A 19607-nucleotide genomic window follows, 5' to 3' on the forward strand; every position below is an offset into this window, starting at 1 on the left:
CTTTGGGTGCTAGGCAAATGGAACATCTAGTCCTAACCAGTTTTTCATGCACTATGCAAATGGCACACCTGGTCCAACCAATCTCTTGTGTCCTCTATAAATTAGACACAGCCTCCTCAAGCTCATCTATAAAACCTCCTGCACTTCATGGTGGACCAGAAGGGCCGCTTGGGATATCCTCTCCCTGCAGGAGAGAGCTTTTCTCTTTCTTTCACCTATTAAACCTCCCCCTCTTAACCTCACTCCTTGTGTGTCCACATCCTTGATTTCCTTGGTGTGGGAAAATGAATCTCGGGTATTACTCTAGACAAAAGACGCTGCCTCTTCACCACCCTCTCTTCTGGGAAGAACCAGGGATAACATTATGTTCTTGTAATAGTAGTGATATAGGGTAAATAAGGTATATTTATAGATACTAGCTATTTATAGATGAACATAAAACTGTACATTCTGTCCTCAATAAGTTGTAATTCAATTGTTAAACAAAAACAATAGCCTCCTTGATTCTATTTAATTATTCATCACAGCATAATATTTTAGTGAAAAGTTGTACAAATGAATTCTGAGTGAGATTTTCAGTCTCACTCTACATAATCTTTCTTAGCAAGTTTCCTTCACTGCCTCTCTCCGTAATTGATTGTTTTCTCTCCATCCACCTCTCTAACCCTAGTGTATAGATGATCATCTTCTTTCATTGTTTTCTCTGTTGTATTTCTGCCTCCTCATTGTAGATAGCTGCAGACTTTTTTGCTTCTTTAAATTTTTCAATCTATATTTTATAAAAATCAAAGACCGGCAGAAAAGCAGATCAAACAAATGATCTTCCATAGAATATATAGTGTGTGTGTGTGTTGTGAATGTGTGTGTTGTTGAGAAGAGGAGGGCTGTAAATACTTCTACACTAATATTTTTTGTCTCCTGAGATATGAGCTCTCTTTGAGTTAATTTTTATTATATTAAAAATGTGAAGAATCTTCTCACAACAGACATGTTCTCTGAAATCATGAAACAGTTAAATTTTCTATTTGAAGTGGCTTACATTCTAAATCTTAAGTACTCCTAAACTTAGCCAATAATCAGAAACTCACAGTCTTTCAAAAAAGAAGCATATAAAAAAAATTAATTTATCTCCATTTTAATTAAATGATGAAGCAATTTAACCAACTCAGCTTTCAAATTTAATCATAATTAATCTAAGTAGGTACAGAATGCTTTATTTCAGTGGCTCGATAAGAGACTGTAGGCAGCTGGCAGGAACATTTCAACTCTATAGGTTGCTTCCTTTATTCAGAAAGTGATAACAGGGCAGAAAATCTTTTAAAAGTTTTTTTCTGAGATGACAGTGCATTTTTTCAAAGTTTGTCTCTGGATATACTCTAAAGGACATAAAACTCAGCCACATTTAGAGTCTATTTACAAGAGTTCTTAGACCTGACATCAAAAGCAGGAGTCATAAAAAAAAAATAAATTGAACCTCATCAAATTAAAATTTGTGTTCTTTAACAGACCTTTGAAAGGATGACATGATAATTTAAACTATAAAGATTTCTGTATCACAAATTTTCATATATGCCACTACCCTATATAATTTAATGTTATATAGAATATACAGCAGTCCAATATAATTGTGCTGTTTCTAAAACAATTTGAAATAAAATATGATAACGAGCATTCTAGTTGTTTTCTTTCTTTCTTCTTTTTTTTTTTTTGAGACAGGATCTTGCTGTGTTGGCCAAGATGGTCGATAACTCCTGGCCTCAAGCAATCCACCTGCCTCAGCCTCCCAAAGTGTTGGATTTATAGGCATGAGATACTGCAATTTGCCCATTCTAACTGTTTTCATCAGAATAATTAGCTCTGATGAATATGTATAGTCTGTTACATATTACTGAAAGCAGAAGTCTTCTTGTCAGTTGCCAAAGTTATTTAATCCCCTACCTCCAAAATAGCAATTACTTTTCTATAAAAGCTATGTTGACATGAAGATCAAGAAAGGTTTGTCATATACAGATTACTTATTGTTAATTTGGACAAATGAGAGAGAAATAAAGAGAAAAATACTCAGAGACAGAGATTGAGAGAGAGATAGAGATGCAGGGCCACCTTCTTACAGATATAACATAAGATCTGAATAAGAGTAAATTAGCTAGCAGTGTGACTGAAAAAGAGGTGATAGATAGGAGAAAAAAGTGTAAGAATTGTTCATTGTTCTCCTTATTGTTCTTTATACACTATTTTGTTTAAAAGTAGCACAAATGCAAAACTTTTGATAATATGTGTTCAATCTGTAAGGCAGGTTACAAAAATAGGACAAAAGTTAAGTATAATAGTAGAAGGCTATGTTTGTAAATTTGAACACAATCAACTACAAGTAAAATTATCCAAGTAACATAATTCTTTGTGATTATGTGTTTTAAAATATAAAAGAGAAATTATGTCTAATGAATTCTCCACATTACTACATATATTTTCAAAGATGTGGATGATTTAACACTGAGATTAGTAGAATAGTTTTTAAATATCTACATTTTTCTTTAAAATATAAGCAAAATTACATTAACTCATGATAGACCTTTGAATTTACTTTCACTAAAAAAATGAATTACCTATAATTACAGATTTCCACAACTGGTTTTGGAATCCACAGGCAAAAAAAAAAACAAAAAAAGATTTAAAAGTACACTTTACAAAAATGAACTAAAAGACTAAAAATTTATCCTAGACTTACACGTGAAACATAAAATTAGAAAATATTTGAAAAACATAAGAGAAAATCTTCAAAACCTAATACTAAGAAAAAGTTTTTAGACATGATATCAAAGTATGAGTAAAAAAAATGATAAACTGTACCTCACCATAATTAAAAACAGCCCTATATAAGACCCTGTGGAGTTCATAAAAAGACAAGCTATGGACTGGGGAAAAAAATCTTTGCAAACCACATATCCAACGGAAGACATATCTAGAGTACATAAGAAACTCAATAAAACAACTTATTAGAAAAAGGGCAATAGATATAAACATATTTCACTGACTAGGACATTCTCATGGCAATCAGGTATATCAAAATATATTCAACCTCATTAGTCATTAGGGATATGCAATTCAAACTTCTTGACTGTGATGCTGATTACACGAATTTACTCATATGATAAAATTGTGCAGAACTAAATACACATATACATATGAACAAATGCACATATACAAGTTCATGTAAAACTGGTAAAATCTAGATAATGTAGATGAATTACATCAATCTCAGTTTCTTGGTCATGGTATTATATTATATCTTTGTAAGATGTTACCATTGAGAGAAACTAGGTGAAAGGTACATAGAGTCTCTCTTACAACTACATATGAATTTACAATTGTCTCAAGTAAATTGTTTTTAAAATGTATGTATATATTTTGAGGTTTCTTTAATCACTATGACTGGTGATCATAAAAACAATGCTCAGGTTTGCTGCTTTATGATGAAAACAATTAGAGTGAACTTTTCATATTACGTAATTAACAAAACACATTACTTTGCTGGAATTTCATATTGAGAAAATAATATTTATAAAGTAGATTACTTTGCATATCAAGATATTGTTTAAACTCATAAGGAGTCAGATGAAAGTGAAGGATAAAATATATGAGCCAAAGTACATCTTTCTGCTCCAAAAGGAATAGATTTTTATGTCAGAAGAGTTTATACCTCCAAGGAGATAATAATTGCTAATGGACACATGGTTTTCTCCTTGACAAGCCTTTGCATTTTAGTAGTTTTCTATATCATTATCTGTACTAAAAACATATGGCTCCCTCAAGCTTAGCAGATAAGCAGTTAGAAGTACTTTTGGTAAAATATTTCTCTATTTTGGTAAAACAGAGAATTTGTTAGTGAGTAGATGTTTTGCCATAGACCAGCAGATTAGGTTTATTTATATGAGATAGTAAATATTAATTTGTAATTTAAAATGTTCAGTATTTATGCAATTACATCATTTTTCTTAAATCTGTAGGCAAAAGTAAATTGATGTTAATTTTAGACATATGGAATAAAAACATATTGCCTGGCCAGTTAGAAATATGGTTCTGAAACTCAGATTAAAGTTGGTGCCAACCAAAGTCATCAGTATGACTTGCCAATAGAAGTCTCAGAACATTATGAGATCTAGTTAATTAGATCTTCCTACATAAAACACAAGAACTGGTGAAGAACAGACCCCTATCTAGTGTGTATTAGTCCATTCTCACGTTGCTATAAAGAACTGCTGAGATTGTGTAATTTATAAAGGAAAAAGGTTTAATTGACTCACAGTTCCACATGGCTGCGGGAGCCTCAGGAAACTTATAATCATGGTGGAAGGGGAAGCAGGCAACTTTTTCACATGGTGGCAGGAGTAAGAAATGTGTGCAGCAAAGCGGGAAGAGCCCCTTATAAAACCATCATATCTGGTAAGAACTTACCCACTATCACAAGAAGAGCATGGGAGTAACTGTCCCCATGATTAAGTTACCCCACACTGGGTCCCTCCCAGGATATGTGGGGATTATGGGAACTACAGTTCAAGATGAGATTTGGGTTGGGGCACAGTCAAACCATATCATAATGGCTATAATCAAAAGGCTAAAAGGAAAAGTGTGGCTGTGGTGGTTAACAAACGTTTGAAAATTTAAATTAAAAGGGAAAGTCAAAGGTTGAATGTGTAAAAAATAAATAAATGTTGTTTGCACTAATTGTACTTCCTGTCTTTCTATTCATTATCTTATTGAGTGTACACATGGAACCTAAAATACTGACAATATAAAGTAAGGCTGATTTTGTTTTAAAAATCTTTTCTCCTTTATTATTATGTACTTGTTTGATTAATACCATGAAGATAAGTTTTAATTTAAGAAGAAAAGAAAGGTTATGACCATGAAAAAAGTCTATAGCATATCATTAGTTATAGCGTTTCAATAGTGCCATTAAAACTTTCTTTTATTTTAAATTTTTTTTAGCTCAACCATTTGATTTCAAGCTGGATTTCATTAGTTCGTTTTTGTTTCAATTTTGGGGGTAATTCGGGAAACTGCTAAAAGTTATGGGATCTTTCCAAAGGAATGTGGCTAAGCGCAGGAAGTATTTACGTACTGTCATCTACAACTGAACAACAATATCATAGACTAACCATTAGACGCTATTGAGTAAACTCTATTAACCATTTCATGAGCATTGCCTTTATCACATAAAGGAATCTTCTTATTACATAAGGGCATAATAAGTCTTATTGTTCTTTTAAGTTTTAAAGTAGGTGTATATGAGAAAAATGGTATATAATCAAATTTACCCTTGAATCTTCCTCAAATAACTGTAATTAATAAAATAGCCACATAGAGCAATGTGAATTATTATAATATATTGCTCTGAGAACTACAAAATATATAATTCCCTGATAAATGCTATTCATAAATTATTCAAGGGTTTGACTACTTGGAAATTTCAGTAGTTTCTGAATTGGCACTGATTTATCTAGAATTTATTATGTGATTTGATTAGGTTTAAAGGCATTAATGACTCTATTTGCATTGATACAGGAGACACTGCTAACTCATTACAAGTAGTGGCAACAGATACTTAAATCATCACCCATAGTCATTTCTAATCAAGTGCTTATAGAAGGTAAGGCTTTGAGGGATCAGGTAGAATACTTTGTAAAAAATGAGTATAATAGGCTGATTGATTGCTTCTAAGTACACTGAAGAACTTGGGGGAAAGAAAACGATATGGTCAGGACTTTAAATCCTCTGCTTGAAGTTCAAGTGAATGACCAGAAAGTTTTCTCTACTGCCCTAAAATCAATATATATTCTGTAGTCCCAGGATCAAGATTTTAGAAAATCAAACTTGAAGCCTAATGCTACAGATGGCTGACCTTTCCTGCAAAATTTACCTCCCAACCTCCAAGCATCTCTGACAAAATTAGGGCATTGATTGTTGTGTTAGTCTGTTCTCATGCTGCAATGAAGAAATACATGAGATGAGGTAATTTATAAAGAAAAGAGGTTTGATTGAGTCACAATTCCACATAGCTGGGAAGGCCTAAGGAAACTTACAGTCATAGCAAAAGGCTAAGGGAAAGAAAGGAACCTTCTTCACAGGGCGGTAGGACAAAGAAGTGTGGAGGAAAGAAGGGAACAACCCCTTATGAAACCATCAGATCTCATGAGAACTTATTCTCTCTCATGAAAATAGCATGGGGGTAACCGCCCCCATGATTCAGTTACCTCCCATGGGGTCCTTCCCGTGACACATGGGGATTATGGGAACTAAAATTCAAGATGAGATTTGGGTGAGGACAAAGCCAAGCCATATCAGCTGGTAAGGTAATGGAGCCTGAAAATGGAGATAAAGGGCATATTGACAAAGTATTCATTTGGTGCAAAAGTAAATGCAATTTTGGCCATTACATTAAATGGCAAAAACCATAATTACTTTTGCACAAACTAATATTAAACTGGGGAACTTGTATCCCAGGGAACTTCAGTGGAAACTCTCAAAAGCAATTCTATGAGAATTAAATTTATGAGGGGAGTCCTGGCATCCTTAATGAGGCCTTTGGCAGCTATTCTCCATAGGCCAAGATGGACAATGAGAACATACCTTCTCAGATATAAATTTGGGCCATCTCTGCCAACCATGAAAGGAAAAAAAAAAAATACAGAATGGGTGTCGTCTTAGGCTACTACGCAAGCCCATAAATGGAGTAGCTTATAAACAAGAGAAATTTGTTTCTCACAGTTTTGGGGGCTGGAAAGTCCAAGATCAAGGTGCCAGTATGGTCAAGTTTTGGTGAGAGCCCTTGGCACGATTTGGCTGTATACCCACCTAAATATCCCCATAATCCCCACGAGTTGAGGGAGGGACCCAGAGGGAAATGATTAGATTTAAGGGGCAATTTCCCTCATGCTGTTCTCGTGATAGTCAGTGAATTCTCAGGAGATCTTATGGTTTTATAAATGGTAATTTCTCCCGCACTCACATGCAAGCCATCTCTCTCTCTCCTGCCACCTTGTGAAGACAGTGCTTTGCTTCCCGTTCAATTTCTGCCATGATTATAAGTTTCCTAAGGCCTCCCCAGCCATGTGGAACTGTGAATCAATTAAACCTCTTTTGTTTATACATTACCCAGTCTCAGGTATTTCTATATAGCAGTGTGAAAATGGACTAATATAACCCTATTCTGGATCGCAGACTGTCATCTTCTCATTGTGTCCTTACGTGATGGGCTAGAAAGTTCTCTAGGGTCTCTTTTGTAAGGGCATGCATTTCACTGTTTAAGTGTCTACCCTCATGACCTAATCACTCTCAAAAGTCCTACCTCCTAATACCATTACCTTGGCAGTTAGGACTTCAACATAAGAATGTGGGGAGACACAAACATTTAGTTCATTACACTAGTGTAAAATGGTAGTTACTAAACCAGCCACTGTCACATAATCATTTGCAAAATGAAGACTAGTAGAGTTTGACTGTTTTCCTTTTAATTTATTGAGTTTTGTGTATGTATCTATTAACTAGTTTTGTTTCTTACCCATCTTCCATCCCCCTACCATTTAATGTAATATGTGTTCATAATAATAGATCTTATATTTCAGTATGTAGGTTATAAGATATCAAAGGAAGGAGTCTGACATAGTTAAAATGAGGAAGTTATATTAACCAAAGTCTAATAAAAATGTGTATTCTCTTTTAATGACAAGGTTAGCGTGTTTTCAATTGTGTAATGTAAAGATGTATCCCATTAGGCAAAATAATGAATACGTTATTATTATTATTTAGAAGTTATTCTGGTTGAGCAGGGCACAGTAGCTCACGCCTGTAATCCAGGCACTTTGGGAGGCCGAGGCAGATGGATTGCCTGAGCTCAGGAGTTTGAGACCACCCTGGGCAACATGGTGAAACCCCATCTCCACTAAAATACAAAAAATTAGCAGGCATGGTGGTGCACAACTCTAGTTCCAGTTACTATGGAGGCTGAAGCAGAAGAATCACTTGAACCCAGGAGGCAGAGGTTGCAGTGAGCCGAGGTGGCACCAGCACCATTGCACTCCAGTCTGGGTAACAGAGCGAGACTCTGTCACACACACAAAATAATAATAATAATAATAATAAGTTATTCTTGTTAAGAGAGATGGGAATGGATGCTAAATTGACAAAGGATAGAGGATAGCTTTGTACTGCCACAATTTAAGCTGAAACTACGTTTCCCAGAATTATTTCCATATATGGTTCATAACATAAATTTGTTTTGTGAGATTTAGATTTAGCAGCCATATTTTTATCTTCTGAAAGTTGATGCAGGTTCACCCAGGTACTGTGGCTGTTCACGTGAATTATTGTTGGTCTGCTAGCAAACTTTATCAGTGAGGAGCAGCACCTGACCTATAACTCCTCTAGATCCTGCCACATCCACTTCTTCAGTTTTTTGGAGTCTTCACGTAAACACATGTGCAGCTCTTTGGGGATGTGCACTAACTTTCCCATGCCCCCATGGGGTTCTCATCATTTTCACAGATTTCAGTTTTGTCACATCCTTGTTAACATCCAGTTTTCCTTTCTCACTGCTGCCTTGGCTGACCAGTAGCAAATTTGGCTAAATAATTGACACAGAAACAATGTCTGTGCAGAGTCTCTTCCACCAACATCACAACTGCCCAAGGTCTGATCCTTATACTATCTGAATCATCTATAGTGCCTCTGGTTTTCCTTAATGAACCTTAATGAAAAAGAGAGAGAGAGAAAGAGAGAGAGAGAATATAATGATGGCGAAAAAAGCTGTATCAGAAAATGGCGTTTTAATACTGCATTGTTCTGTGTTACCGGAAATAATGTAACTTATTCCGCAATTTGGGTAGGGAAGCAAGCAAACAAAAAACAAAAATGAGAAAGGCAAAAATAAATAATGAAAAGAAAATAGGTCAAACATTTTTCGAGGGTCCCATTGTTCAACAATTAAGATAGAAAAAGGCCTTCCCTCAGAGCATCCAGTTTAACAACAACAACAACAAAAAACCCTCCATTACTCATTATTTAAATGGTATATTCAAGAATGTTGTCCTAGAGTTATAAATATCTGAAATGATTTAATCTATATATTTCTGTCTTAATAAAGTACATAGCAGCTTTCCTTAAAAGAATGGATTAGAAAGCAAATTTAAATAATTACTGTATTGCTATACCTTTAACAATAGCAATTATTATTTGTGTAGTGCTTGTCTTGCGCCAGGCACTACACTAATTACTTTATGTTGGTTAATTTTGTCTTCATAGTACTTTATAAAATAGGTGCTATTTTTATACCAGTTTACAAAAGGAGAAAGTAAAGCCCAAGGAGGTTAATTTGCCTGAGGAAATATACCTAGTAAATAAGAGAACCAGAAATTGAACTTAGGTTTTCTGATGTCAGAGTGTATATGCTTACTTCTTTGATAGCTATTTTTGAAATTCTCATTAAAATCATTTGAAAAATATCAAAATATGAATCAATTCTAGCAAAATGTTGGAGTCATTATTCCAATCTTTGGAATTGTCTTTTATCATTAGATTACCTAAGGAGATGATGAGGAGGAGATGGCAAGAGGAGTAAGATGAAGAAGGGCTATATGTTTACATATATGTAGTATAAACACAAATATATACACGCAAATCTATGCACACGTGTGTTATGTGTGTGTATATCTGTATATAACAAATTGAATAGAATTACATAGTTGATAATAAACATGAAAGCACTTCAAAGTGTTTTTATTAATTTTAGATGTTTCTTCTATCTGTAACTCTATTCCTAAGTGCATAGTTATCCTGCTATATCTTGTTATTCCATTAATAAATATTGTCTATCAGTTTCCTACTACAGAAAATGAAGTTTTAGACCACTCATGCTACATCAAACGAAAACATTTTCCCTTATCACATTCTTTCAATAAAGTTTAGAGTTATTTAGTAAATATTATGTTTTACATTACCATAATCATGTAAACATTGGTTACATCTAATTTCTATAATATTCTGAAATGATGTAAATTGATAGGAATTAAATGTTTATGTTATCTAGAGAGAACGATTAAAATTTGGGGGCATTTTTTCCTTTTTAAATTTCCATCATTAAATATTCTCTGATTTTTAATACTCTAGTATAGGTAACGAAGTTTAATGTGTGTATGTATGTGTATGTATGAACAAGTTTAGTATGTATATGTATATATATGTTCATCTATACTATATATGTATATAGTACTGTATATATAGTACTATATACTGTATATAACTAATATATACATCATATATAGTATATATAACTATATATTATATATTGTATATATTATATATAACTATACTATATAACTATATAGTATATAGTACTATATATACACGTACTATATATAGTATGTATATGCATATACATATATGGTATGTATATATACAAATTGAATATATGTATTCTATATATGCTATTCTACATATACTATATATAGTATATATGTACTATATAATATATACAGAATATACATACTACATATATATTATACTATATTTTTTATATATATATATATGTTTTTTTTCAATTTGAAGGCATCCCTCCTGCCACCCTGTCTCTATCTCCTCCAGTCTCAGTTGCTTTATCATTACTGTGGAAATTGTTTTCCTCATGATGCTAGGATTTTCTTTCTCCTTTCTCATACATGGCATGCCTGTTTCATAGATCCTATTATCTCTTTCTTTCTTTAAACTTCTCAATATCTCACCTTGCAGGAGTATGGTCTTCAGCAGCATCATAATAATGGGTCTGTGTGAGGTAAAAACTATTGTAGATTTATCAAAAATTCCTAATTTGTTACAGAATTCTGAATTGAAAATCATTTAAGAATTTTTAGATCAATCCTTCTACATTTCCACTTTGCTTCTCAGAAAGCTCATAACATTCTTCTGTTCATCCTTTGTATTGACTTTCTTTTTTTTTTTTTTTTTTTTTTTCCAGGATATAATAATTATTATAAAATAATTTCACATCTTGCTTTTATTTTTATTTTTATTTTTTTATTTTTATTTTTTATTTTTATTTTTATTTTTTTTTTTTTATACTTTAAGTTCTAGGGTACATGTGCATAACGTTTATATCATGTATAACTCCCCAATGCAATCCCTCCCTCCTCCCCCCTCCCCATGATAGGCCCCAGTGTGTGATGTTCCCCTTCCCGAGTCCAAGTGATCTCATTGTTCAGTTCCCACCTATGAGTGAGAACATGCGGTGTTTGGTTTTCTGTTCTTGTGATAGTTTGCTAAGAATGATGGTTTCCAGCTGCATCCATGTCCCTACAAAGGATGCAAACTCATCCTTTTTGATGGCTGCATAGTATTCCATGGTGTATATGTGCCACATTTTCTGAATCCAGTCTGTCACAGATGGACATTTGGGTTGATTCCAAGTCTTTGCTATTGTGAATAGTGCCGCAATAAACATACGTGTGCATGTGTCTTTGTAGTAGAGTAATTTATAGTCCTTTGGGTATATACCCAGTAGTGGGATGGCTGGGTCATATGGTACATCTAGTTCTAGATCCTTGAGGAATCGCCATACTGTTTTCCATAATGGTTGAACTAGTTTACAATCCCACCAACAGTGTAAAAGTGTTCCTATTTCTCCACATCCTCTCCAACATCTATTGTTTCCTGACTTCTTAATGATTGCCATTCTAACTGGTGTGAGATGGTATCTCATTGTGGTTTTGATTTGCATTTCTCTGATGGCGAGTGATGACGAGCATTTTTTCATGTGTCTGTTGGCTGTATGGATGTCTTCTTTTGAGAAATGTCTGTTCATATCCTTTCCCCACTTTTTGATGGGGTTGTTTGTTTTTTTCTTGTATATTTGTTTGAGTTCTTTGTAGATTCTGGATATTAGCCCTTTGTCAGATGAGTAGGTTGCAAAAATTTTCTCCCATTCTGTAGGTTGCCTGTTCACTCTGATGGTAGTTTCTTTTGCTGTGCAAAAGCTCTTTAGTTTAATGAGATCCCATTTGTCAATTTTGGCTTTTGCTGCCGTTGCTTTTGGTGTTTTAGACATGAAGTCCTTGCCCATGCCTATGTCCTGAATGGTACTACCTAGATTTTCTTCTAGGGTTTTTATGGTATTAGGTCTAACATTTAAGTCTCTAATCCATCTTGAATTAATTTTCGTATAAGGGGTAAGGAAAGGATCCAGTTTCAGCTTTCTACTTGTGGCTAGCCAATTTTCCCAGCACCATTTATTAAATAGGGAATCCTTTCCCCATTTCTTGTTTTTGTCAGGTTTGTCAAAGATCAGATGGCTGTAGATGTGTGGTATTATTTCTGAGGACTCTGTTCTGTTCCACTGGTCTATTTCTCTGTTGTGGTACCAGTACCATGCTGTTTTGGTTACTGTAGCCTTGTAGTATAGTTTGAAGTCAGGTAGCGTGACGCCTCCAGCTTTGTCCTTTTGACCTAGGATTGTCTTGGCAATGCGGGCTCTTTTTTGGTTCCATATGAACTTTAAAGCCGTTTTTTCCAATTCTGTGAAGAAACTCATTGGTAGCTTGATGGGGATGGCATTGAATCTATAAATCACCTTGGGCAGTATGGCCATTTTCACGATATTGATTCTTCCTATCCATGAGCATGGTATGTTCTTCCATTTGTTTGTGTCCTCTTTGATTTCACTGAGCAGTGGTTTGTAGTTCTCCTTGAAGAGGTCCTTTACATCCCTTGTAAGCTGGATTCCTAGGTATTTTATTCTCTTTGAAGCAATTGTGAATGGAAGTTCATTCCTGACTTGGCTCTCTGCTTGTCTGTTACTGGTGTATAAGAATGCTTGTGATTTTTGCACATTAATTTTGTATCCTGAGACTTTGCTGAAGTTGCTTATCAGCTTAAGGAGATTTTGGGCTGAGACGATGGGTTTTTCTAAATATACAATCATGTCATCTGCAAACAGGGACAATTTGACTTCTTCTTTTCCTAACTGGATACCCTTGATTTCTTTCTCTTGCCTGATTGCCCTAGCCAGAACTTCCAACACTATGTTGAATAGGAGTGGTGAGAGAGGGCATCCCTGTCTTGTGCCAGTTTTCAAAGGGAATTTTTCCAGTTTTTGCCCATTCAGTATGATATTAGCTGTGGGTTTGTCGTAAATAGCTCTTATTATTTTGAGGTACGTTCCATCAATACCGAATTTATTGAGGGTTTTTAGCATAAAGGGCTGTTGAATTTTGTCAAAAGCCTTTTCTGCATCTATTGAGATAATCATGTGGTTCTTGTCTTTGGTTCTGTTTATATGCTGGATTACGTTTATTGATTTGCGAATGTTGAACCAGCCTTGCATCCCAGGGATGAAGCCCACTTGATCATGGTGGATAAGCTTTTTGATGTGCTGCTGAATCCGGTTTGCCAGTATTTTATTGAGAATTTTTGCATCGATGTTCATCAGGGATATTGGTCTAAAATTCTCTTTTTTTGTTGTGTCTCTGCCAGGCTTTGGTATCAGGATGATGTTGGCCTCATAAAATGAGTTAGGGAGGATTCCCTCTTTTTCTATTGATTGGAATAGTTTCAGAAGGAATGGTACCAGCTCCTCCTTGTACTTCTGGTAGAATTCAGCTGTGAATCCATCTGGTCCTGGACTTTTTTTCGTGGGTAGGCTATTAATTGTTGCCTCAATTTCAGAGCCTGTTATTGGTCTATTCAGGGATTCAACTTCTTCCTGGTTCAGTCTTGGGAGAGTGTAAGTGTCCAGGAAATTATCCATTTCTTCTAGATTTTCTAGTCGATTTGCGTAGAGGCATTTATAGTATTCTCTGATGGTTGTTTGTATTTCTGTGGGGTCGGTGGTGATATCCCCTTTATCATTTTTTATTGCGTCTATTTGATTCCTCTCTCTTTTCTTCTTTATTAGTCTTGCTAGCGGTCTGTCAATTTTGTTGACCTTTTCAAAAAACCAACTCCTGGATTCATTGATTTTTTGGAGGGTTTTTTGTGACTCTATCTCCTTCAGTTCTGCTCTGATCTTAGTTATTTCTTGCCTTCTGCTAGCTTTTGAATGTGTTTGCTCTTGCCTCTCTAGTTCTTTTAATTGTGATGTTAAAGTGTCAATTTTAGATCTTTCCTGCTTTCTCTTGTGGGCATTTAGTGCTATAAATTTCCCTCTACACACTGCCTTAAATGTGTCCCAGAGATTCTGGTATGTTGTATCTTTGTTCTCATTGGTTTCAAAGAACATCTTTATTTCTGCTTTCATTTCGTTATGTACCCAGTAGTCATTCAGGAGCAGGTTATTCAGTTTCCATGTAGTTGAGTGGTTTTGATTGAGTTTCTTAGTCCTGAGTTCTAGTTTGATTGCACTGTGGTCTGAGAGACAGTTTGTTATAATTTCTGTTCTTGTACATTTGCTGAGGAGTGCTTTACTTCCAATTATGTGGTCAATTTTGAATAAGTGCGATGTGGTGCTGAGAAGAATGTATATTCTGTTGATTTGGGGTGGAGAGTTCTATAGATGTCTATTAGGTCCGCTTGGTGCAGAGATGAGTTCAATTCCTGGATATCCTTGTTAACTTTCTGTCTCGTTGATCTGTCTAATGTTGACAGTGGAGTGTTGAAATCTCCCATTATTATTGTATGGGAGTCTAAGTCTCTTTGTAGGTCTCTAAGGACTTGCTTTATGAATCTGGGTGCTCCTGCATTGGGTGCATATATATTTAGGAGAGTTAGCTCTTCCTGTTGAATTGATCCCTTTACCATTATGTAATGGCCTTCTTTGTCTCTTTTGATCTTTGATGGTTTAAAGTCTGTTTTATCAGAGACTAGGATTGCAACCCCTGCTTTTTTTTGTTCTCCATTTGCTTGGTAGATCTTTCTCCATCCCTTTATTTTGAGCCTATGTATGTCTCTGCATGTGAGATGGGTCTCCTGAATACAGCAGACTGATGGGTCTTGACTCTTTATCCAGTTTGCCAGTCTGTGTCTTTTAATTGGAGCATTTAGTCCATTGACATTTAAGGTTAATATTGTTATGTGTGAACTTGATCCTGTCATTATGATATTAACTGGTTATTTTGCTCATTAGTTGATGCAGTTTCTTCCTAGCCTCGATGGTCTTTACATTTTGGCATGTTTTTGCAATGGCTGGTACCGGTTGTTCCTTTCCATGTTTAGGGCTTCCTTCAGGGTCTCTTGTAAGGCAGGCCTGGTGGTGACAAAATCTCTAAGCATTTGCTTATCTGTAAAGGATTTTATTTCTCCTTCACTGATGAAACTTAGTTTGGCTGGATATGAAATTCTGGGTTTAAAATTCTTTTCTTTAAGAACGTTGAATATTGGCCCCCACTCTCTTCTGGCTTGTAGAGTTTCTGCCGAGAGATCTGCTGTTAGTCTGATGGGCTTCCCTTTGTGGGTAACCCGACCTTTCTCTCTGGCTGCCCTTAAGATTTTTTCCTTCATTTCAACTTTGGTGAATCTGGCAATTATGTGTCTTGGAGTTGCTCTTCTGGAGGAGTATCTTTGTGGCGTTCTCTGTATTTCCTGAATTTGAATGTTGGCCTGCCCTACTAGGTTGGGGAAGTTCTCCTGGATGATATCCTGAAGAGTGTTTTCCAACTTGGTTCCATTTTCCCCCTCACTTTCAGGCACCCCAATCAGACGTAGATTTGGTCTTTTTACATAATCCCATACTTCTTGCAGGCTTTGTTCATTTCTTTTTCTTCTTTTTTCTTTTGGTTTCTCTTCTCGCTTCATTTCATTCATTTGATCCTCAATCGCTGATACTCTTTCTTCCAGTTGATCGAGTCGGTTACTGAAGCTTGTGCATTTGTCACGTATTTCTCGTGTCATGGTTTTCATCTCTGTCATTTCGTTTATGATCTTCTCTGCATTAATTAGTCTAGCTGTCAATTCTTCCACTTTTTTTTCAAGATTTTTAGTTTCTTTGCGCTGGGTACGTAATTCCTCCTTTAGCTCTGAGAAGTTTGATGGACTGAAGCCTTCTTCTCTCATCTCGTCAAAGTCATTCTCTGACCAGCTTTGATCCGTTGCTGGCGATGGGCTGCGCTCCTTTGCAGGGGGAGATGCGCTCTTATTTTTTGAATTTCCAGCTTTTCTGCCCTGCTTTTTCCCCATCTTTGTGGTTTTATCTGTCTCTGGTCTTTGATGATGGTGACGTACTGATGGGGTTTTGGTATAGGTGTCCTTCCTGTTTGATAGTTTTCCGTCTGACAGTCAGAAGGACTGTCTGTTGGTCTGTTGGAGATTGCTTGAGGTCCACTCCAGACCCTGTTTGCCTGGGTATCAGCAGCAGAGGTTGCCAAAGATAGAATATTGCTGAGCAGCGAGTGTACCTGTCTGATTCTTCCTTTGGAAGTTTCCTCTCAGGGATGACTCCACCCTGTGAGGTGTGGGGTGTCAGACTGCCCCTAGTGGGGGATGTCTCCCAGCTAGGCTACTCAGGGGTCAGGGACCCACCTGAGCAGGCAGTCTGTCCGTTCTCGGATCTCAACCTCCGCGTTGGGAGATCCACGGCTCTCCCGAAAGCTGTCAGACAGAGTCGTTCGCCTCTGCACCGCCCCCGCTGCTTTCCCTATTGGACCTCAGCTGTGGGCTGTCCCCAGAGGTGGAGTCTACAGAGACAGGCAGGTTTCCTTGAGCTGCTGTGAGCTCCACCAGTTCGAGCTTCCCAGCGGCTTTGTTTACCTACTTAAGCCTCAGCAATGGCGGGCGCCCCTCCCCCAGCCTCGCTGCTACCTTGCGGATAGATCGCCGCAGACTGCTGTGTTAGCAGTGAGGGAGGCTCCGTGGGCGTGGGACCCTCCCGCCAGGTGTGGGATATATTCTCCTGGTGTGCCTGTTTCCTTAAAGCGCAGTATTGGGGTGGGAGTTACGCGATTTTCCAGGTGTTATGTGTCTCAGTTCCCCTGGCTAGGAAAACGGATTTCCTTCCCCCTTGCGCTTCCAGGTGAGGCGATGCCTCGCCCTGCTTCAGCTCACGCTGGTCAGGCTGCAGCAGCTGACCAGCACCGATTGTCCGGCACTCCCTAGAGAGATGACCCCAGTACCTCAGTTGAAAATGCAGAAATCACCGGTCTTCTGTGTTACTCGCGCTGGGAGTTGGAGACTGGAGCTGTTCCTATTCGGCCATCTTGCTCCGCCCCCGACTTTGCTTTATTTATTTAATAATATATTTGTTCTCTGTCTGGAAGCTTTTCAGTTTTTTATCTTTAGATCTTAAAATGTCAGGATGAGATAGCTTAGTGATATAGGTTTTCATTTATTGTGCTGGATTCTCTCTGGATATTTTCAATCTGAAAATGCAAGTACTTAGTACCAGGGAATTTTCTTGTATTATTTATTACATAATTTTCTGTCCTCTATTTTTGTTTGGTTTGTTTGTTTGTTTTTTTGTTTCTTTTTGGAATTCTCTAATCTCTACTCATTTTCTAATTCCTAAGCGGGATGTAACATCTCCTAAACTAAGTCTGTCATTTTCTTTTTTATACTCTCCCATCTTCCATGTCATCTCCTCATTGCAATTTCCGCAATTTTCTTACTTTATTGTATATATGCTGTATATATACACACATTTATACATCACCCTTTATATTTATCATTTCTTTTGTTTCCCACATTTACTCCATATCTCCTGAGTTCTTTTCTTCTGCTGTTTGTTTATTTGGTGTTCCAACTTTTATGTTAAGGGTTCTTCTCTATGTCTGAATCTGGGCTATTTATATTTAGTGGTGAGACATTTGAAAACTGATTGGTACATGAGAACTGGTATGCTTTAGTAGCTGATGTTAAAACAATAAGTTGATCTCTGCATTGGAGGTCCCTCAACATTCAGTGAATATTTTCTTTTCAGCATGTCTTCCAACATTACTTTCACTTAATGTTGTTTCTAGGCAATATTTTTATCTCTGAGCTCGACAGAGCAAATATCACCATAATATAAACATGTTTTTTGTCAGAGTTGTGGTTGTTAGGTATAGGCAGTCACTCAGTACTGCACAGTACTGAAGATCTGTATCTTACTGACCCTTCCACAATATGTAACTGTATTGGTCATTCTTGTATTGCTGTAAAGAAATATCTCAGACTGAGTAATTTATTTAAAACAGAGGTTTAATTGGCTCATGGTTCTACAGGCTTTACAGAAAGAGAGGTGCCAACATCTTCTCAGCTTCTGGGGAGACTTCAGAAAGCTTCCAATCATGGCAGAAGACAAGAAGGGAGCCTTCTGACACCAGGTGTGTCACCTGGTGAAAGCAGGAGCAGGGGAGAGTAGGGGTGAGGTGTCACACACTTTTAAATTACTAGATCTTAGGAGAAGTCACCCACTATTGCAAGGACATTACCAAGAGGATGGTGCTAAACCATTCATAAGATATTCACCCCTAGAATCCGTCACCTCCAGGCAGGTCCCACCTCCAACAACTGGGGATTACATTTCAACATGAGATTTTGGTAGGGACAACATCCAAACTATATCAGTAACCCACTCATCTGTCTCCATTTCAGTAAAATAAACCAGTCTTTTCCAAAGTACCTAGTGCTTTCAATTCCTAAGCTTCTTCAGAGTTCTATTTTGCAAGTGTAACATCAGTTTTCTGTGATTTATTCTATCATTTAGTATTTTTCCATATACTTTGTTTGACTTTTCTGCTATGTTCTTTTCTCCTATTCTTTTCTTTGAGCATTGCTTTTTGAAATTATTTTATTTGTACTATTAAAATAAGTTTGTTGAGAGAGAAGACACAGGTATGTGCAATACTTAGTCTTATTAACAAGAATTTTTTTTAAATTTTAAACTTAGCAGTAAATTTATATTGTCTGTATAGTTTAATTGATGTGATTTGTTATAAGAATAATTATAAATTAGAAATCCAAGCCAGAAAATTTAAACAAGAATCTTGGTTTTAATTTGACTTGATTAAATTATGATGTCAATTTATTATCTCTTGTTACTAAACAATTTACTTGTCTTAGGTAATCATATTTTACTGAGTATAGGATTTTCTTACAAGAAAAAGACAACCTAAATGACTAAGATGGAAAACACTATGCAAATTAAACTTAGTTTCCATGATAATACAGAGACCGTTTCTATTTTAAAAAAGCACGTAAAAACATAACACAAAGTCCATAATTTTTGTAAACAATATTAATAATTAAGGTCTATTAATCATTAAGTTTAGAGATAATACAACAAAGCACTAGGAGCAAATTCTAGCTTGGGAAATAAATGATTTGGTGTCAGCTGAAAGAATATTACCTAGGATCCTGTCTAGTGTTTAGAATTTGATTTCTGTTTTTGAGGTAGGAGTAAGAACATGGAATTCTCAGCACATATTTCTGAACCCTTTTCTCTTCTAATTTCTTGACAGGTTAACTCAGCCATAAAAATCGTCTTAGCTAATTTCCTTTAGCCTACTAAAAGTATCCTCCCATGTATCTTTCATTTCTCATCAATTCTCTACTGCCCAACAGACTCTGACAACTTGATCTTCACAGGGGTTGAGGGTTCTCACAACAACTAACTTGAGCAAAAAAAAGAAGGCCCCAAAGTTCACCTTTCCTGT

Source organism: Trachypithecus francoisi, unplaced genomic scaffold, assembly GCF_009764315.1.
Source record: "Trachypithecus francoisi isolate TF-2019V2 unplaced genomic scaffold, Tfra_2.0 Lachesis_group11, whole genome shotgun sequence".
Taxonomy (NCBI): domain Eukaryota; kingdom Metazoa; phylum Chordata; class Mammalia; order Primates; family Cercopithecidae; genus Trachypithecus; species Trachypithecus francoisi.